Here is a 21,995-nt window from a genome sequence, read left to right as displayed (position 1 = left end):
ACAGCTTCTCTCAATTATTCAGTGCCTCGAGCTAAACGTTTTGTTTCAATGAAAAAGCCTGAACTTGTTCATTCAATGAGTAGAGCTTCACACATTGATTCAATACCACGAGTTCAAGGAATAGATTCAATTAAACAAACTACACCCATTCATTTAATGATAAAAAGTGCATGTGCTAATTCAATGAGTACAGCTTCTCTCATTGATTCATCGTTTCGAGTTTAAAGTTTTCATTAAATGAAACAAGCTGAAACCAGTGAATCAGCCATTGATTTAAACTTCAAGCAGTAATTCAATGAATCAATCGGCATTCTTAGATTTTATAAGACACATGTAACTAACTTATGCAGTGAATCAAACCGCTCACATTCATTGAATGAAACAGACTGCACGTCTTAAATCAAAGAGTAGAACTTCTCTTATTTCTTCATTATGTCAAGCTTAATTCTTCATTTAATATAACAGACTGCAATCATTGTGTCAACCTCAATCATTGATTCAATGATCAAACGTTATTCATTGATTCAATGAAAGAAACTTCACTCATTTACTTAGCGATTCCAACTGAATTCATCCATTCAATGAATAAAACAGCACTCATTCATTCCATGAAAAAATCTGCACATGCTAATCGAATAAGTAGAGCTTTGCCATTCATTTAATGAAACAAGTTGTATGCTTTCTGTTAAAGAAACCAACTGCATGCATTCATTTAATCAAACAGACTGCTCTCGTTAATTCAATGTGTGGAGCTTCTTTCATTCATTCAATTTTTAAGTTTATCTCATTCATTCAATGTAACAAACTGCAGGTGTTCATTCAATGAGTAGAGCTTCTCACATTGATTCAATACCACGAGTTTAAGGTTTCGATTCAATGAAACAAATTGCACCCATTGATTTAATGACAAAAAGTGCATGTGCTAATTGAATGAGGGCCTCCAGCTTAAAGTTTTCACTTAATGAAACAAGCTGAAACAATTGAATCAGTCATTTATTTAAACTTCAATCATAGATTCAATGAATCAAACGGTAATCTTAGGTTCAATGAGACAGATCTAACGAACCTTTTTAGTGAAACATACTGCACACATTTATTGAATTTACAGACTGCACGTGTTAACTCAAAGAGTAGAGCTTCTCTTATTTATTCAATATGTCAAGTTTAACTCCTTCATTTAATGTAACAAACTGCAATCATTCAATCATTGTGCCAAACTTCAATCATCGATTCAATGAATCAAACGTCATTCATTGATTGAATGAACGAAACTTAACTTATTTATTTAGTGATTCCAAGAGCATGCATCCATTCAATGAATCAAACAGCACTCATTCATTCCATGAAAATATCTGTACATGCTAATCGAATGAGTAGAGCTTTTGCCATTCATTCAATGATACCTGTTGCACGCTTTCTGTCAAAGAAACCAACTGCCTGCATTCATTTCATCAAGCAGATTGCACTTGTTAACTCAATGTGTAGATCTTCTTTCATTCAGTCAACGTTTCCAGCTTATATCATGCATTCAATGCAACAAACTGCAGGGGTTCATTCAATGAGTACAGCTACTCTCATTTATTCATTGCCCCTAGCTAAACGTTTTGTTTCAATGAAAAAGCCTGCACTTGTTCATTCAATGAGTAGAGCTTCACACATTGATTCAATACCACGAGTTCAAGGAATCGATTCAATTAAACAAACTACACCCATTCATTTAATGATAAAAAGTGCATGTGTTAATTCAAAGAGTACAGCTTCTCTCATTGATTCATTGTTTCGAGTTTAAAGTTTTCACTTAATGAAACAAGCTGAAACCAGTGAATCAGCCATTGATTTAAACTTCAAACAGTAATTCAATGAATCAATCGGCATTCTTAGATTTAATGAGACAGATGTAACTAACTTATGCAGTGAATCAAACCGCTCACATTCATTGAATGAAAAAGACTGCACGTCTTAATTCAAAAAGTAGATCTTCTCTTTTTTATTCATTATGTCAAGCTTAACTCCTTCATTTAATGTAACAAACTGCAAACATTCAATCATTGTGTCAAACCTCAATCATTGATTCAATGAATCAAACCTTATTCATTGATTCAATGAAAGAAACTTCACTCATTTACTTAGTGATTCTAACAGCATTCATCCATTCAATGAATCAAACAGCACTCATTCATTTCATGAAAAAAGCTGCACATGCTAATCGAATAAGTAGAGCTTTGCCATTCATTTAATGAAACAAGTTGGACGCTTTCTGTCAAAGAAACCGACTGCATGCATTCATTTAATCAAACAGACTGCACTCGTTAATTCAATGTGTAGAGCTTCTTTCATTCATTCAACTTTTTAAGCTTATCTCATTCATTCAATGCAACAAACTGCAGGTATTCATTCAATGAGTACAGCTTCTCTCAATTATTCAGTGCCTCGAGCTAAACGTTTTGTTTCAGTGAAAAAGCCTGAACTTTGTTAATTCAATGAGTAGAGCTTCACACATTGATTCAATACCACGAGTTCAAGGATTCGATTCAATTAAACAAACTACACCCATTCATTTAATGATAAAAAGTGCATGTGCTAATTCAATGAGTACAGCTTCTCTCATTGATTCATCGTTTCGAGTTTAAAGTTTTCATTCAATGAAACAAGCTGAAACCAGTGAATCAGCCATTGATTTAAACTTCAAGCAGTAATTCAATGAATCAATCGGCATTGTTAGATTTTATAAGACACATGTAACTAACTTATGCAGTGAATCAAACCGCTCACATTCATTGAATGAAACAGACTGCACGTCTTAAATCAAAGAGTAGAACTTCTCTTATTTATTCATTATGTCAAGCTTAACTCCTTCATTTAATATAACAAACTGCAATCATTGTGTCAAACCTCAATCATTGATTCAATGAATCAAACGTTATTCATTGATTCAATGAAAGAAACTTCACTCATTTACGTAGCGATTCCAACTGAATTCATCCATTCAATGAATAAAACAGCACTCATTCATTCCATGAAAAAATCTGCGCATGCTAATCGAATAAGTAGAGCTTTGCCATTCATTTAATGAAACAAGTTGTATGCTTTCTGTTAAAGAAACCAACTGCATGCATTCATTTAATCAAACAGACTGCTCTCGTTAATTCAATGTGTGGAGCTTCTTTCATTCATTCAATTTTTAAGTTTATCTCATTCATTCAATGTAACAAACTGCAGGTGTTCATTCAATGAGTAGAGCTTCTCACATTGATTCAATACCACGAGTTTAAGGTTTCGATTCAATGAAACAAATTGCACCCATTGATTTAATGACAAAAAGTGCATGTGCTAATTGAATGAGGGCCTCCAGCTTAAAGTTTTCACTTAATGAAACAAGCTGAAACAATTGAATCAGTCATTTATTTAAACTTCAATCATAGATTCAATGAATCAAACGGTAATCTTAGGTTCAATGAGACAGATCTAACGAACCTTTTTAGTGAAACATACTGCACACATTTATTGAATTTACAGACTGCACCTGTTAACTCAAAGAGTAGAGCTTCTCTTATTTATTCAATATGTCAAGCTTAACTCCTTCATTTAATGTAACAAACTGCAATCATTCAATCATTGTGCCAAACTTCAATCATCGATTCAATGAATCAAACGTCATTCATTGATTGAATGAACGAAACTTAACTTATTTATTTAGTGATTCCAAGAGCATGCATCCATTCAATGAATCAAACAGCACTCATTCATTCCATGAAAATATCTGCACATGCTAATCGAATGAGTAGAGCTTTTGCCATTCATTCAATGATACCTGTTGCACGCTTTCTGTCAAAGAAACCAACTGCCTGCATTCATTTCATCAAGCAGATTGCACTTGTTAATTCAATGTGTAGAGCTTCTTTCATTCAGTCAACGTTTCCAGCTTATATCATGCATTCAATGCAACAAACTGCAGGTGTTCATTCAATGAGTACAGCTACTCTCATTTATTCGTTGCCCCTAGCTAAACGTTTTGTTTCAATGAAAAAGCCTGCACTTGTTCATTCAATGAGTAGAGCTTCACACATTGATTCAATACCACGAGTTCAAGGAATCGATTCAATGAAACAAACTACACCCATTCATTTAATGATAAAAAGTGCATGTGTTAATTCAAAGAGTACAGCTTCTCTCATTGATTCATTGTTTCGAGTTTAAAGTTTTCACTTAATGAAACAAGCTGAAACCAGTGAATCAGCCATTGATTTAAACTTCAAACAGTAATTCAATGAATCAATCGGCATTCTTAGATTTAATGAGACAGATGTAACTAACTTATGCAGTGAATCAAACCGCTCACATTCATTGAATGAAAAAAACTGCACGTCATAATTCAAAATGTAGACCTTCTCTTTTTTATTCATTATGTCAAGCTTAACTCCTTCATTTAATGTAACAAACTGCAAACATTCAATCATTGTGTCAAACCTCAATCATTGATTCAATGAATCAAACCTTATTCATTGATTCAATGAAAGAAACTTCACTCATTTACTTAGTGATTCTAACAGCATTCATCCATTCAATGAATCAAACAGCACTCATTCATTTCATGAAAAAAGCTGCACATGCTAATCGAATAAGTAGAGCTTTGCCATTCATTTAATGAAACAAGTTGGACGCTTTCTGTCAAAGAAACCGACTGCATGCATTCATTTAATCAAACAGACTGCACTCGTTAATTCAATGTGTAGAGCTTCTTTCATTCATTCAACTTTTTAAGCTTATCTCATTCATTCAATGCAACAAACTGCAGGTATTCATTCAATGAGTACAGCTTCTCTCAATTATTCAGTGCCTCGAGCTAAACGTTTTGTTTCAATGAAAAAGCCTGAACTTTGTTAATTCAATGAGTAGAGCTTCACACATTGATTCAATACCACGAGTTCAAGGATTCGATTCAATTAAACAAACTACACCCATTCATTTAATGATAAAAAGTGCATGTGCTAATTCAATGAGTACAGCTTCTCTCATTGATTCATCGTTTCGAGTTTAAAGTTTTCATTTAATGAAACAAGCTGAAACCAGTGAATCAGCCATTGATTTATACTTCAAGCAGTAATTCAATGAATCAATCGGCATTCTTAGATTTTATAAGACACATGTAACTAACTTATGCAGTGAATCAAACCGCTCACATTCATTGAATGAAACAGACTGCACGTCTTAAATCAAAGAGCAGAACTTCTCTTATTTATTCATTACGTCAAGCTTAACTCCTTCATTTAATATAACAAACTGCAATCATTGTGTCAAACCTCAATCATTGATTCAATGAATCAAACGTTATTCATTGATTCAATGAAAGAAACTTCACTCATTTACTTAGCGATTCCAACTGAATTCATCCATTCAATGAATAAAACAGCACTCATTCATTCCATGAAAAAATCTGCACATGCTAATCGAATAAGTAGAGCTTTGCCATTCATTTAATGAAACAAGTTGTATGCTTTCTGTTAAAGAAACCAACTGCATGCATTCATTTAATCAAACAGACTGCTCTCGTTAATTCAATGTGTAGAGCTTCTTTCATTCAGTCAACGTTTCCAGCTTATATCATGCATTCAATGCAACAAACTGCAGGTGTTCATTCAATGAGTACAGCTACTCTCATTTATTCGTTTCCCCTAGCTAAACGTTTTGTTTCAATGAAAAAGCCTGAACTTGTTCATTCAATGAGTAGAGCTTCACACATTGATTCAATACCACGAGTTCAAGGAATAGATTCAATTAAACAAACTACACCCATTCATTTAATGATAAAAAGTGCATGTGCTAATTCAATGAGTACAGCTTCTCTCATTGATTCATCGTTTCGAGTTTAAAGTTTTCATTTAATGAAACAAGCTGAAACCAGTGAATCAGCCATTGATTTAAACTTCAAGCAGTAATTCAATGAATCAATCGGCATTCTTAGATTTTATAAGACACATGTAACTAACTTATGCAGTGAATCAAACCGCTCACATTCATTGAATGAAACAGACTGCACGTCTTAAATCAAAGAGTAGAACTTCTCTTATTTCTTCATTATGTCAAGCTTAATTCTTCATTTAATATAACAGACTGCAATCATTGTGTCAAACCTCAATCATTGATTCAATGAATCAAACGTTATTCATTGATTCAATGAAAGAAACTTCACTCATTTACTTAGCGATTCCAACTGAATTCATCCATTCAATGAATAAAACAGCACTCATTCATTCCCTGAAAAAATCTGCACATGCTAATCGAATAAGTAGAGCTTTGCCATTCATTTAATGAAACAAGTTGTATGCTTTCTGTTAAAGAAACCAACTGCATGCATTCATTTAATCAAACAGACTGCTCTCGTTAATTCAATGTGTGGAGCTTCTTTCATTCATTCAATTTTTAAGTTTATCTCATTCATTCAATGTAACAAACTGCAGGTGTTCATTCAATGAGTAGAGCTTCTCACATTGATTCAATACCACGAGTTTAAGGTTTCGATTCAATGAAACAAATTGCACCCATTGATTTAATGACAAAAAATGCATGTGCTAATTGAATGAGGGCCTCCAGCTTAAAGTTTTCACTTAATGAAACAAGCTGAAACAATTGAATCAGTCATTTATTTAAACTTCAATCATAGATTCAATGAATCAAACGGTAATCTTAAATTCAATGAGACAGATCTAACGAACCTTTTTAGTGAAACATACTGCACAGATTTATTGAATTTACAGACTGCACGTGTTAACTCAAAGAGTAGAACTTCTCTTATTTATTCAATATGTCAAGCTTAACTCCTTCATTTAATATAACAAACTGCAATCATTCAATCATTGTGCCAAACTTCAATCATTGATTCAATGAATCAAACGTCATTCATTGATTGAATGAACGAAACTTAACTTATTTATTTAGTGATTCCAAGAGCATGCATCCATTCAATGAATCAAACAGCACTCATTAATTCCATGAAAATATCTGCACATGCTAATCGAATGAGTAGAGCTTTTGCCATTCATTCAATGATACTAGTTGCACGCTTTCTGTCAAAGAAACCAACTGCCTGCATTCATTTCATCAAGCAGATTGCACTTGTTAATTCAATGTGTAGAGCTTCTTTCATTCAGTCAACGTTTCCAGCTTATATCATGCATTCAATGCAACAAACTGCAGGTGTTCATTCAATGAGTACAGCTACTCTCATTTATTCGTTGCCCCTAGCTAAACGTTTTGTTTCAATGAAAAAGCCAGCACTTGTTCATTCAATGAGTAGAGCTTCACACATTGATTCAATACCACGAGTTCAAGGAATCGATTCAATTAAACAAACTACACCCATTCATTTAATGATAAAAAGTGCATGTGTTAATTCAAAGAGTACAGCTTCTCTCATTGATTCATTGTTTCGAGTTTAAAGTTTTCACTTAATGAAACAAGCTGAAACCAGTGAATCAGCCATTGATTTAAACTTCAAACAGTAATTCAATGAATCAATCGGCATTCTTAGATTTAATGAGACAGATGTAACTAACTTATGCAGTGAATCAAACCGCTCATATTCATTGAATGAAAAAGACTGCACGTCATAATTCAAAAAGTAGATCTTCTCTTTTTTATTCCTTATGTCAAGCTTAACTCCTTCATTTAATGTAACAAACTGCAAACATTCAATCAGTATGTCAAACCTCAATCATTGATTCAATGAATCAAACCTTATTCATTGATTCAATGAAAGAAACTTCACTCATTTACTTAGTGATTCTAACAGCATTCATCCATTCAATGAATCAAACAGCACTCATTCATTTCATGAAAAAAGCTGCACATGCTAATCGAATAAGTAGAGCTTTGCCATTCATTTAATGAAACAAGTTGGACGCTTTCTGTCAAAGAAACCGACTGCATGCATTCATTTAATCAAACAGACTGCACTCGTTAATTCAATGTGTAGAGCTTCTTTCATTCATTCAACTTTTTAAGCTTATCTCATTCATTCAATGCAACAAACTGCAGGTATTCATTCAATGAGTACAGCTTCTCTCAATTATTCAGTGCCTCGAGCTAAACGTTTTGTTTCAATGAAAAAGCCTGAACTTTGTTAATTCAATGAGTAGAGCTTCACACATTGATTCAATACCACGAGTTCAAGGATTCGATTCAATTAAACAAACTACACCCATTCATTTAATGATAAAAAGTGCATGTGCTAATTCAATGAGTACAGCTTCTCTCAATGATTCATCGTTTCGCGTTTAAAGTTTTCATTTAATGAAACAAGCTGAAACCAGTGAATCAGCCATTGATTTAAACTTCAAGCAGTAATTCAATGAATCAATCGGCATTCTTAGATTTTATAAGACACATGTAACTAACTTATGCAGTGAATCAAACCGCTCACATTCATTGAATGAAACAGACTGCACGTCTTAAATCAAAGAGTAGAACTTCTCTTATTTATTCATTATGTCAAGCTTAACTCCTTCATTTAATATAACAAACTGCAATCATTGTGTCAAACCTCAATCATTGATTCAATGAATCAAACGTTATTCATTGATTCAATGAAAGAAACTTCACTCATTTACTTAGCGATTCCAACTGAATTCATCCATTCAATGAATAAAACAGCACTCATTCATTCCATGAAAAAATCTGCACATGCTAATCGAATAAGTAGAGCTTTGCCATTCATTTAATGAAACAAGTTGTATGCTTTCTGTTAAAGAAACCAACTGCATGCATTCATTTAATCAAACAGACTGCTCTCGTTAATTCAATGTGTGGAGCTTCTTTCATTCATTCAATTTTTAAGTTTATCTCATTCATTCAATGTAACAAACTGCAGGTGTTCATTCAATGAGTAGAGCTTCTCACATTGATTCAATACCACGAGTTTAAGGTTTCGATTCAATGAAACAAATTGCACCCATTGATTTAATGACAAAAAGTGCATGTGCTAATTGAATGAGGGCCTCCAGCTTAAAGTTTTCACTTAATGAAACAAGCTGAAACAATTGAATCAGTCATTTATTTAAACTTCAATCATAGATTTAATGAATCAAACGGTAATCTTAAGTTCAATGAGACAGATCTAACGAACCTTTTTAGTGAAACATACTGCACACATTTATTGAATTTACAGACTGCACGTGTTAACTCAAAGAGTAGAGCTTCTCTTATTTATTCAATATGTCAAGCTTAACTCCTTCATTTAATATAACAAACTGCAATCATTCAATCATTGTGCCAAACTTCAATCATCGATTCAATGAATCAAACGTCATTCATTGATTGAATGAACGAAACTTAACTTATTTATTTAGTGATTCCAAGAGCATGCATCCATTCAATGAATCAAACAGCACTCATTCATTCCATGAAAATATCTGCACATGCTAATCGAATGAGTAGAGCTTTTGCCATTCATTCAATGATACTTGTTGCACGCTTTCTGTCAAAGAAACCAACTGCCTGCATTCATTTCATCAAGCAGATTGCACTTGTTAATTCAATGTGTAGAGCTTCTTTCATTCAGTCAACGTTTCCAGCTTATATCATGCATTCAATGCAACAAACTGCAGGTGTTCATTCAATGAGTACAGCTACTCTCATTTATTCGTTGCCCCTAGCTAAACGTTTTGTTTCAATGAAAAAGCCTGCACTTGTTCATTCAATGAGTAGAGCTTCACACATTGATTCAATACCACGAGTTCAAGGAATCGATTCAATTAAACAAACTACACCCATTCATTTAATGATAAAAAGTGCATGTGTTAATTCAAAGAGTACAGCTTCTCTCATTGATTCATTGTTTCGAGTTTAAAGTTTTCACTTAATGAAACAAGCTGAAACCAGTGAATCAGCCATTGATTTAAACTTCAAACAGTAATTCAATGAATCAATCGGCATTCTTAGATTTAATGAGACAGATGTAACTAACTTATGCAGTGAATCAAACCGCTCACATTCATTGAATGAAAAAGACTGCACGTCATAATTCAAAATGTAGATCTTCTCTTTTTTATTCATTATGTCAAGCTTAACTCCTTCATTTAATGTAACAAACTGCAAACATTCAATCATTGTGTCAAACCTCAATCATTGATTCAATGAATCAAACCTTATTCATTGATTCAATGAAAGAAACTTCACTCATTTACTTCGTGATTCTAACAGCATTCATCCATTCAATGAATCAAACAGCACTCATTCATTTCATGAAAAAAGCTGCACATGCTAATCGAATAAGTAGAGCTTTGCCATTCATTTAATGAAACAAGTTGGACGCTTTCTGTCAAAGAAACCGACTGCATGCATTCATTTAATCAAACAGACTGCACTCGTTAATTCAATGTGTAGAGCTTCTTTCATTCATTCAACCTTTTAAGCTTATCTCATTCATTCAATGCAACAAACTGCAGGTATTCATTCAATGAGTACAGCTTCTCTCAATTATTCAGTGCCTCGAGCTAAACGTTTTGTTTCAATGAAAAAGCCTGAACTTTGTTAATTCAATGAGTAGAGCTTCACACATTGATTCAATACCACGAGTTCAAGGATTCGATTCAATTAAACAAACTACACCCATTCATTTAATGATAAAAAGTGCATGTGCTAATTCAATGAGTACAGCTTCTCTCATTGATTCATCGTTTCGAGTTTAAAGTTTTCATTAAATGAAACAAGCTGAAACCAGTGAATCAGCCATTGATTTATACTTCAAGCAGTAATTCAATGAATCAATCGGCATTCTTAGATTTTATAAGACACATGTAACTAACTTATGCAGTGAATCAAACCGCTCACATTCATTGAATGAAACAGACTGCACGTCTTAAATCAAAGAGTAGAACTTCTCTTATTTATTCATTACGTCAAGCTTAACTCCTTCATTTAATATAACAAACTGCAATCATTGTGTCAAACCTCAATCATTGATTAAATGAATCAAACGTTATTCATTGATTCAATGAAAGAAACTTCACTCATTTACTTAGCGATTCCAACTGAATTCATCCATTCAATGAATAAAACAGCACTCATTCATTCCATGAAAAAATCTGCACATGCTAATCGAATAAGTAGAGCTTTGCCATTCATTTAATGAAACAAGTTGTATGCTTTCTGTTAAAGAAACCAACTGCATGCAATCATTTAATAAAACAGACTGCTCTCGTTAATTCAATGTGTGGAGCTTCTTTCATTCATTCAATTTTTAAGTTTATCTCATTCATTCAATGTAACAAACTGCAGGTGTTCATTCAATGAGTAGAGCTTCTCACATTGATTCAATACCACGAGTTTAAGGTTTCGATTCAATGAAACAAATTGCACCCATTGATTTAATGACAAAAAGTGCATGTGCTAACTGAATGAGGGCCTCCAGCTTAAAGTTTTCACTTAATGAAACAAGCTGAAACAATTGAATCAGTCATTTATTTAAACTTCAATCATAGATTCAATGAATCAAACGGTAATCTTAGGTTCAATGAGACAGATCTAACGAACCTTTTTAGTGAAACATACTGCACACATTTATTGAATTTACAGACTGCACGTGTTAACTCAAAGAGTAGAACTTCTCTTATTTATTCAATATGTCAAGCTTAACTCCTTCATTTAATATAACAAACTGCAATCATTCAATCATTGTGCCAAACTTCAATCATCGATTCAATGAATCAAACGTCATTCATTGATTGAATGAACGAAACTTAACTTATTTATTTAGTGATTCCAAGAGCATGCATCCATTCAATGAATCAAACAGCACTCATTCATTCCATGAAAATATCTGCACATGCTAATCGAATGAGTAGAGCTTTTGCCATTCATTCAATGATACTAGTTGCACGCTTTCTGTCAAAGAAACCAACTGCCTGCATTCATTTCATCAAGCAGATTGCACTTGTTAATTCAATGTGTAGAGCTTCTTTCATTCAGTCAACGTTTCCAGCTTATATCATGCATTCAATGCAACAAACTGCAGGTGTTCATTCAATGAGTACAGCTACTCTCATTTATTCGTTGCCCCTAGCTAAACGTTTTGTTTCAATGAAAAAGCCTGCACTTGTTCATTCAATGAGTAGAGCTTCACACATTGATTCAATACCACGAGTTCAAGGAATCGATTCAATTAAACAAACTACACCCATTCATTTAATGATAAAAAGTGCATGTGTTAATTCAAAGAGTACAGCTTCTCTCATTGATTCATTGTTTCGAGTTTAAAGTTTTCACTTAATGAAACAAGCTGAAACCAGTGAATCAGCCATTGATTTAAACTTCAAACAGTAATTCAATGAATCAATCGGCATTCTTAGATTTAATGAGACAGATGTAACTATCTTATGCAGTGAATCAAACCGCTCATATTCATTGAATGAAAAAGACTGCACGTCATAATTCAAAAAGTAGATCTTCTCTTTTTTATTCCTTATGTCAAGCTTAACTCCTTCATTTAATGTAACAAACTGCAAACATTCAATCAGTATGTCAAACCTCAATCATTGATTCAATGAATCAAACCTTATTCATTGATTCAATGAAAGAAACTTCACTCATTTACTTAGTGATTCTAACAGCATTCATCCATTCAATGAATCAAACAGCACTCATTCATTTCATGAAAAAAGCTGCACATGCTAATCGAATAAGTAGAGCTTTGCCATTCATTTAATGAAACAAGTTGGACGCTTTCTGTCAAAGAAACCGACTGCATGCATTCATTTAATCAAACAGACTGCACTCGTTAATTCAATGTGTAGAGCTTCTTTCATTCATTCAACTTTTTAAGCTTATCTCATTCATTCAATGCAACAAACTGCAGGTATTCATTCAATGAGTACAGCTTCTCTCAATTATTCAGTGCCTCGAGCTAAACGTTTTGTTTCAATGAAAAAGCCTGAACTTTGTTAATTCAATGAGTAGAGCTTCACACATTGATTCAATACCACGAGTTCAAGGATTCGATTCAATTAAACAAACTACACCCATTCATTTAATGATAAAAAGTGCATGTGCTAATTCAATGAGTACAGCTTCTCTCATTGATTCATCGTTTCGAGTTTAAAGTTTTCATTAAATGAAACAAGCTGAAACCAGTGAATCAGCCATTGATTTAAACTTCAAGCAGTAATTCAATGAATCAATCGGCATTCTTAGATTTTATAAGACACATGTAACTAACTTATGCAGTGAATCAAACCGCTCACATTCATTGAATGAAACAGACTGCACGTCTTAAATCAAAGAGTAGAACTTCTCTTATTTATTCATTACGTCAAGCTTAACTCCTTCATTTAATATAACAAACTGCAATCATTGTGTCAAAACTCAATCATTGATTCAATGAATCAAACGTTATTCATTGATTCAATGAAAGAAACTTCACTCATTTACTTAGCGATTCCAACTGAATTCATCCATTCAATGAATAAAACAGCACTCATTCATTCCATGAAAAAATCTGCACATGCTAATCGAATAAGTAGAGCTTTGCCATTCATTTAATGAAACAAGTTGTATGCTTTCTGTTAAAGAAACCAACTGCATGCATTCATTTAATCAAACAGACTGCTCTCGTTAATTCAATGTGTGGAGCTTCTTTCATTCATTCAATTTTTAAGTTTATCTCATTCATTCAATGTAACAAACTGCAGGTGTTCATTCAATGAGTAGAGCTTCTCACATTGATTCAATACCACGAGTTTAAGGTTTCGATTCAATGAAACAAATTGCACCCATTGATTTAATGACAAAAAGTGCATGTGCTAATTGAATGAGGGCCTCCAGCTTAAAGTTTTCACTTAATGAAACAAGCTGAAACAATTGAATCAGTCATTTATTTAAACTTCAATCATAGATCCAATGAATCAAACGGTAATCTTAAGTTCAATGAGACAGATCTAACGAACCTTTTTAGTGAAACATACTGCACAGATTTATTGAATTTACAGACTGCACGTGTTAACTCAAAGAGTAGAGCTTCTCTTATTTATTCAATATGTCAAGCTTAACTCCTTCATTTAATATAACAAACTGCAATCATTCAATCATTGTGCCAAACTTCAATCATCGATTCAATGAATCAAACGTCATTCATTGATTGAATGAACGAAACTTAACTTATTTATTTAGTGATTCCAAGAGCATGCATCCATTCAATGAATCAAACAGCACTCATTCATTCCATGAAAATATCTGCACATGCTAATCGAATGAGTAGAGCTTTTGCCATTCATTCAATGATACTAGTTGCACGCTTTCTGTCAAAGAAACCAACTGCCTGCATTCATTTCATCAAGCAGATTGCACTTGTTAATTCAATGTGTAGAGCTTCTTTCATTCAGTCAACGTTTCCAGCTTATATCATGCATTCAATGCAACAAACTGCAGGTGTTCATTCAATGAGTACAGCTACTCTCATTTATTCGTTGCCCCTAGCTAAACGTTTTGTTTCAATGAAAAAGCCAGCACTTGTTCATTCAATGAGTAGAGCTTCACACATTGATTCAATACCACGAGTTCAAGGAATCGATTCAATTAAACAAACTACACCCATTCATTTAATGATAAAAAGTGCATGTGTTAATTCAAAGAGTACAGCTTCTCTCATTGATTCATTGTTTCGAGTTTAAAGTTTTCACTTAATGAAACAAGCTGAAACCAGTGAATCAGCCATTGATTTAAACTTCAAACAGTAATTCAATGAATCAATCGGCATTCTTAGATTTAATGAGACAGATGTAACTATCTTATGCAGTGAATCAAACCGCTCATATTCATTGAATGAAAAAGACTGCACGTCATAATTCAAAAAGTAGATCTTCTCTTTTTTATTCCTTATGTCAAGCTTAACTCCTTCATTTAATGTAACAAACTGCAAACATTCAATCAGTATGTCAAACCTCAATCATTGATTCAATGAATCAAACCTTATTCATTGATTCAATGAAAGAAACTTCACTCATTTACTTAGTGATTCTAACAGCATTCATCCATTCAATGAATCAAACAGCACTCATTCATTTCATGAAAAAAGCTGCACATGCTAATCGAATAAGTAGAGCTTTGCCATTCATTTAATGAAACAAGTTGGACGCTTTCTGTCAAAGAAACCGACTGCATGCATTCATTTAATCAAACAGACTGCACTCGTTAATTCAATGTGTAGAGCTTCTTTCATTCATTCAACTTTTTAAGCTTATCTCATTCATTCAATGCAACAAACTGCAGGTATTCATTCAATGAGTACAGCTTCTCTCAATTATTCAGTGCCTCGAGCTAAACGTTTTGTTTCAATGAAAAAGCCTGAACTTTGTTAATTCAATGAGTAGAGCTTCACGAGTTCAAGGATTCGATTCAATACCACGAGTTCAAGGATTCGATTCAATTAAACAAACTACACCCATTCATTTAATGATAAAAAGTGCATGTGCTAATTCAATGAGTACAGCTTCTCTCATTGATTCATCGTTTCGAGTTTAAAGTTTTCATTTAATGAAACAAGCTGAAACCAGTGAATCAGCCATTGATTTAAACTTCAAGCAGTAATTCAATGAATCAATCGGCATTCTTAGATTTTATAAGACACATGTAACTAACTTATGCAGTGAATCAAACCGCTCACATTCATTGAATGAAACAGACTGCACGTCTTAAATCAAAGAGTAGAACTTCTCTTATTTCTTCATTATGTCAAGCTTAATTCTTCATTTAATATAACAGACTGCAATCATTGTGTCAAACCTCAATCATTGATTCAATGAATCAAACGTTATTCATTGATTCAATGAAAGAAACTTCACTCATTTACTTAGCGATTCCAACTGAATTCATCCATTCAATGAATAAAACAGCACTCATTCATTCCATGAAAAAATCTGCACATGCTAATCGAATAAGTAGAGCTTTGCCATTCATTTAATGAAACAAGTTGTATGCTTTCTGTTAAAGAAACCAACTGCATGCATTCATTTAATCAAACAGACTGCTCTCGTTAATTCAATGTGTGGAGCTTCTTTCATTCATTCAATTTTTAAGTTTATCTCATTCATTCAATGTAACAAACTGCAGGTGTTCATTCAATGAGTAGAGCTTCTCACATTGATTCAATACCACGAGTTTAAGGTTTCGATTCAATGAAACAAATTGCACCCATTGATTTAATGACAAAAAATGCATGTGCTAATTGAATGAGGGCCTCCAGCTTAAAGTTTTCACTTAATGAAACAAGCTGAAACAATTGAATCAGTCATTTATTTAAACTTCAATCATAGATTCAATGAATCAAACGGTAATCTTAAATTCAATGAGACAGATCTAACGAACCTTTTTAGTGAAACATACTGCACACATTTATTGAATTTACAGACTGCACGTGTTAACTCAAAGAGTAGAGCTTCTCTTATTTATTCAATATGTCAAGCTTAACTCCTTCATTTAATATAACAAACTGCAATCATTCAATCATTGTGCCAAACTTCAATCATTGATTCAATGAATCAAACGTCATTCATTGATTGAATGAACGAAACTTAACTTATTTATTTAGTGATTCCAAGAGCATGCATCCATTCAATGAATCAAACAGCACTCATTAATTCCATGAAAATATCTGCACATGCTAATCGAATGAGTAGAGCTTTTGCCATTCATTCAATGATACTAGTTGCACGCTTTCTGTCAAAGAAACCAACTGCCTGCATTCATTTCATCAAGCAGATTGCACTTGTTAATTCAATGTGTAGAGCTTCTTTCATTCAGTCAACGTTTCCAGCTTATATCATGCATTCAATGCAACAAACTGCAGGTGTTCATTCAATGAGTACAGCTACTCTCATTTATTCGTTGCCCCAAGCTAAACGTTTTGTTTCAATGAAAAAGCCAGCACTTGTTCATTCAATGAGTAGAGCTTCACACATTGATTCAATACCACGAGTTCAAGGAATCGATTCAATTAAACAAACTACACCCATTCATTTAATAATAAAAAGTGCATGTGTTAATTCAAAGAGTACAGCTTCTCTCATTGATTCATTGTTTCGAGTTTAAAGTTTTCACTTAATGAAACAAGCTGAAACCAGTGAATCAGCCATTGATTTAAACTTCAAACAGTAATTCAATGAATCAATCGGCATTCTTAGATTTAATGAGACAGATGTAACTAACTTATGCAGTGAATCAAACCGCTCACATTCATTGAATGAAAAAGACTGCACGTCTTAATTCAAAAAGTAGATCTTCTCCTTTTTATTCATTATGTCAAGCTTAACTCCTTCATTTAATGTAACAAACTGCAAACATTCAATCATTGTGTCAAACCTCAATCATTGATTCAATGAATCAAACCTTATTCATTGATTCAATGAAAGAAACTTCACTCATTTACTTAGTGATTCTAACAGCATTCATCCATTCAATGAATCAAACAGCACTCATTCATTTCATGAAAAAAGCTGCACATGCTGATCGAATAAGTAGAGCTTTGCCATTCATTTAATGAAACAAGTTGCACGCTTTCTGTCAAAGAAACCGACTGCATGCATTCATTTAATCAAACAGACTGCACTCGTTAATTCAATGTGTAGACCTTCTTTCATTCATTCAACTTTTTAAACTTATCTCATTCATTCAACGCAACAAACTGCAGGTGAAAATTCAATGAGTACAGCTTCTCTCAATTATTCAGTGCCTCGAGCTAAACGTTTTGTTTCAATGAAAAAGCCTGAACTTGTTCATTCAATGAGTAGAGCTTCACACATTGATTCAATACCACGAGTTCAAGGAATAGATTCAATTAAACAAACTACACCCATTCATTTAATGATAAAAAGTGCATGTGCTAATTCAATGAGTACAGCTTCTTTCATTGATTCATCGTTTCGAGTTTAAAGTTTTCATTTAATGAAACAAGCTGAAACCAGTGAATCAGCCATTGATTTAAACTTCAAGCAGTAATTCAATGAATCAATCGGCATTCTTAGATTTTATAAGACACATGTAACTAACTTATGCAGTGAATCAAACCGCTCACATTCATTGAATGAAACAGACTGCACGTCTTAAATCAAAGAGTAGAACTTCTCTTATTTATTCATTATGTCAAGCTTAACTCCTTCATTTAATATAACAAACTGCAATCATTGTGTCAAACCTCAATCATTGATTCAATGAATCAAACGTTATTCATTGATTCAATGAAAGAAACTTCACTCATTTACTTAGCGATTCCAACTGAATTCATCCATTCAATGAATAAAACAGCACTCATTCATTCCATGAAAAAATCTGCACATGCTAATCGAATAAGTAGAGCTTTGCCATTCATTTAATGAAACAAGTTGTATGCTTTCTGTTAAAGAAACCAACTGCATGCATTCATTTAATAAAACAGACTGCTCTCGTTAATTCAATGTGTGGAGCTTCTTTCATTCATTCAATTTTTAAGTTTATCTCATTCATTGAATGTAACAAACTGCAGGTGTTCATTCAATGAGTAGAGCTTCTCACATTGATTCAATACCACGAGTTTAAGGTTTCGATTCAATGAAACAAATTGCACCCATTGATTTAATGACAAAAAGTGCATGTGCTAACTGAATGAGGGCCTCCAGCTTAAAGTTTTCACTTAATGAAACAAGCTGAAACAATTGAATCAGTCATTTATTTAAACTTCAATCATAGATTCAATGAATCAAACGGTAATCTTAGGTTCAATGAGACAGATCTAACGAACCTTTTTAGTGAAACATACTGCACACATTTATTGAATTTACAGACTGCACGTGTTAACTCAAAGAGTAGAACTTCTCTTATTTATTCAATATGTCAAGCTTAACTCCTTCATTTAATATAACAAACTGCAATCATTCAATCATTGTGCCAAACTTCAATCATTGATTCAATGAATCAAACGTCATTCATTGATTGAATGAACGAAACTTAACTTATTTATTTAGTGATTCCAAGAGCATGCATCCATTCAATGAATCAAACAGCACTCATTCATTCCATGAAAATATCTGCACATGCTAATCGAATGAGTAGAGCTTTTGCCATTCATTCAATGATACTAGTTGCACGCTTTCTGTCAAAGAAACCAACTGCCTGCATTCATTTCATCAAGCAGATTGCACTTGTTAATTCAATGTGTAGAGCTTCTTTCATTCAGTCAACGTTTCCAGCTTATATCATGCATTCAATGCAACAAACTGCAGGTGTTCATTCAATGAGTACAGCTACTCTCATTTATTCGTTGCCCCTAGCTAAACGTTTTGTTTCAATGAAAAAGCCAGCACTTGTTCATTCAATGAGTAGAGCTTCACACATTGATTCAATACCACGAGTTCAAGGAATCGATTCAGTGAAACAAACTGTACCCATTCATTTAATGATAAAAAGTGCATGTGTTAATTCAAAGAGTACAGCTTCTCTCATTGATTCATTGTTTCGAGTTTAAAGTTTTCACTTAATGAAACAAGCTGAAACCAGTGAATCAGCCATTGATTTAAACTTCAAACAGTAATTCAATGAATCAATCGGCATTCTTAGATTTAATGAGACAGATGTAACTAACTTATGCAGTGAATCAAACCGCTCATATTCATTGAATGAAAAAGACTGCACGTCATAATTCAAAAAGTAGATCTTCTCTTTTTTATTCCTTATGTCAAGCTTAACTCCTTCATTTAATGTAACAAACTGCAAACATTCAATCAGTATGTCAAACCTCAATCATTGATTCAATGAATCAAACCTTATTCATTGATTCAATGAAAGAAACTTCACTCATTTACTTAGTGATTCTAACAGCATTCATCCATTCAATGAATCAAACAGCACTCATTCATTTCATGAAAAAAGCTGCACATGCTAATCGAATAAGTAGAGCTTTGCCATTCATTTAATGAAACAAGTTGGACGCTTTCTGTCAAAGAAACCGACTGCATGCATTCATTTAATCAAACAGACTGCACTCGTTAATTCAATGTGTAGAGCTTCTTTCATTCATTCAACTTTTTAAGCTTATCTCATTCATTCAATGCAACAAACTGCAGGTATTCATTCAATGAGTACAGCTTCTCTCAATTATTCAGTGCCTCGAGCTAAACGTTTTGTTTCAATGAAAAAGCCTGAACTTTGTTAATTCAATGAGTAGAGCTTCACACATTGATTCAATACCACGAGTTCAAGGATTCGATTCAATTAAACAAACTACACCCATTCATTTAATGATAAAAAGTGCATGTGCTAATTCAATGAGTACAGCTTCTCTCAATGATTCATCGTTTCGCGTTTAAAGTTTTCATTTAATGAAACAAGCTGAAACCAGTGAATCAGCCATTGATTTAAACTTCAAGCAGTAATTCAATGAATCAATCGGCATTCTTAGATTTTATAAGACACATGTAACTAACTTATGCAGTGAATCAAACCGCTCACATTCATTGAATGAAACAGACTGCACGTCTTAAATCAAAGAGTAGAACTTCTCTTATTTATTCATTATGTCAAGCTTAACTCCTTCATTTAATATAACAAACTGCAATCATTGTGTCAAACCTCAATCATTGATTCAATGAATCAAACGTTATTCATTGATTCAATGAAAGAAACTTCACTCATTTACTTAGCGATTCCAACTGAATTCATCCATTCAATGAATAAAACAGCACTCATTCATTCCATGAAAAAATCTGCACATGCTAATCGAATAAGTAGAGCTTTGCCATTCATTTAATGAAACAAGTTGTATGCTTTCTGTTAAAGAAACCAACTGCATGCATTCATTTAATCAAACAGACTGCTCTCGTTAATTCAATGTGTGGAGCTTCTTTCATTCATTCAATTTTTAAGTTTATCTCATTCATTCAATGTAACAAACTGCAGGTGTTCATTCAATGAGTAGAGCTTCTCACATTGATTCAATACCACGAGTTTAAGGTTTCGATTCAATGAAACAAATTGCACCCATTGATTTAATGACAAAAAGTGCATGTGCTAATTGAATGAGGGCCTCCAGCTTAAAGTTTTCACTTAATGAAACAAGCTGAAACAATTGAATCAGTCATTTATTTAAACTTCAATCATAGATTTAATGAATCAAACGGTAATCTTAAGTTCAATGAGACAGATCTAACGAACCTTTTTAGTGAAACATACTGCACACATTTATTGAATTTACAGACTGCACGTGTTAACTCAAAGAGTAGAGCTTCTCTTATTTATTCAATATGTCAAGCTTAACTCCTTCATTTAATATAACAAACTGCAATCATTCAATCATTGTGCCAAACTTCAATCATCGATTCAATGAATCAAACGTCATTCATTGATTGAATGAACGAAACTTAACTTATTTATTTAGTGATTCCAAGAGCATGCATCCATTCAATGAATCAAACAGCACTCATTCATTCCATGAAAATATCTGCACATGCTAATCGAATGAGTAGAGCTTTTGCCATTCATTCAATGATACTTGTTGCACGCTTTCTGTCAAAGAAACCAACTGCCTGCATTCATTTCATCAAGCAGATTGCACTTGTTAATTCAATGTGTAGAGCTTCTTTCATTCAGTCAACGTTTCCAGCTTATATCATGCATTCAATGCAACAAACTGCAGGTGTTCATTCAATGAGTACAGCTACTCTCATTTATTCGTTGCCCCTAGCTAAACGTTTTGTTTCAATGAAAAAGCCAGCACTTGTTCATTCAATGAGTAGAGCTTCACACATTGATTCAATACCACGAGTTCAAGGAATCGATTCAATGAAACAAACTACACCCATTCATTTAATGATAAAAAGTGCATGTGTTAATTCAAAGAGTACAGCTTCTCTCATTGATTCATTGTTTCGAGTTTAAAGTTTTCACTTAATGAAACAAGCTGAAACCAGTGAATCAGCCATTGATTTAAACTTCAAACAGTAATTCAATGAATCAATCGGCATTCTTAGATTTAATGAGAC

Source organism: Chiloscyllium punctatum, chromosome 27 (genome assembly GCF_047496795.1).
Source record: "Chiloscyllium punctatum isolate Juve2018m chromosome 27, sChiPun1.3, whole genome shotgun sequence".
NCBI lineage: Eukaryota > Metazoa > Chordata > Chondrichthyes > Orectolobiformes > Hemiscylliidae > Chiloscyllium > Chiloscyllium punctatum.
The sequence above is the reverse complement of the archived record's forward strand: the minus strand, read 5'-3'. Positions refer to the sequence as shown.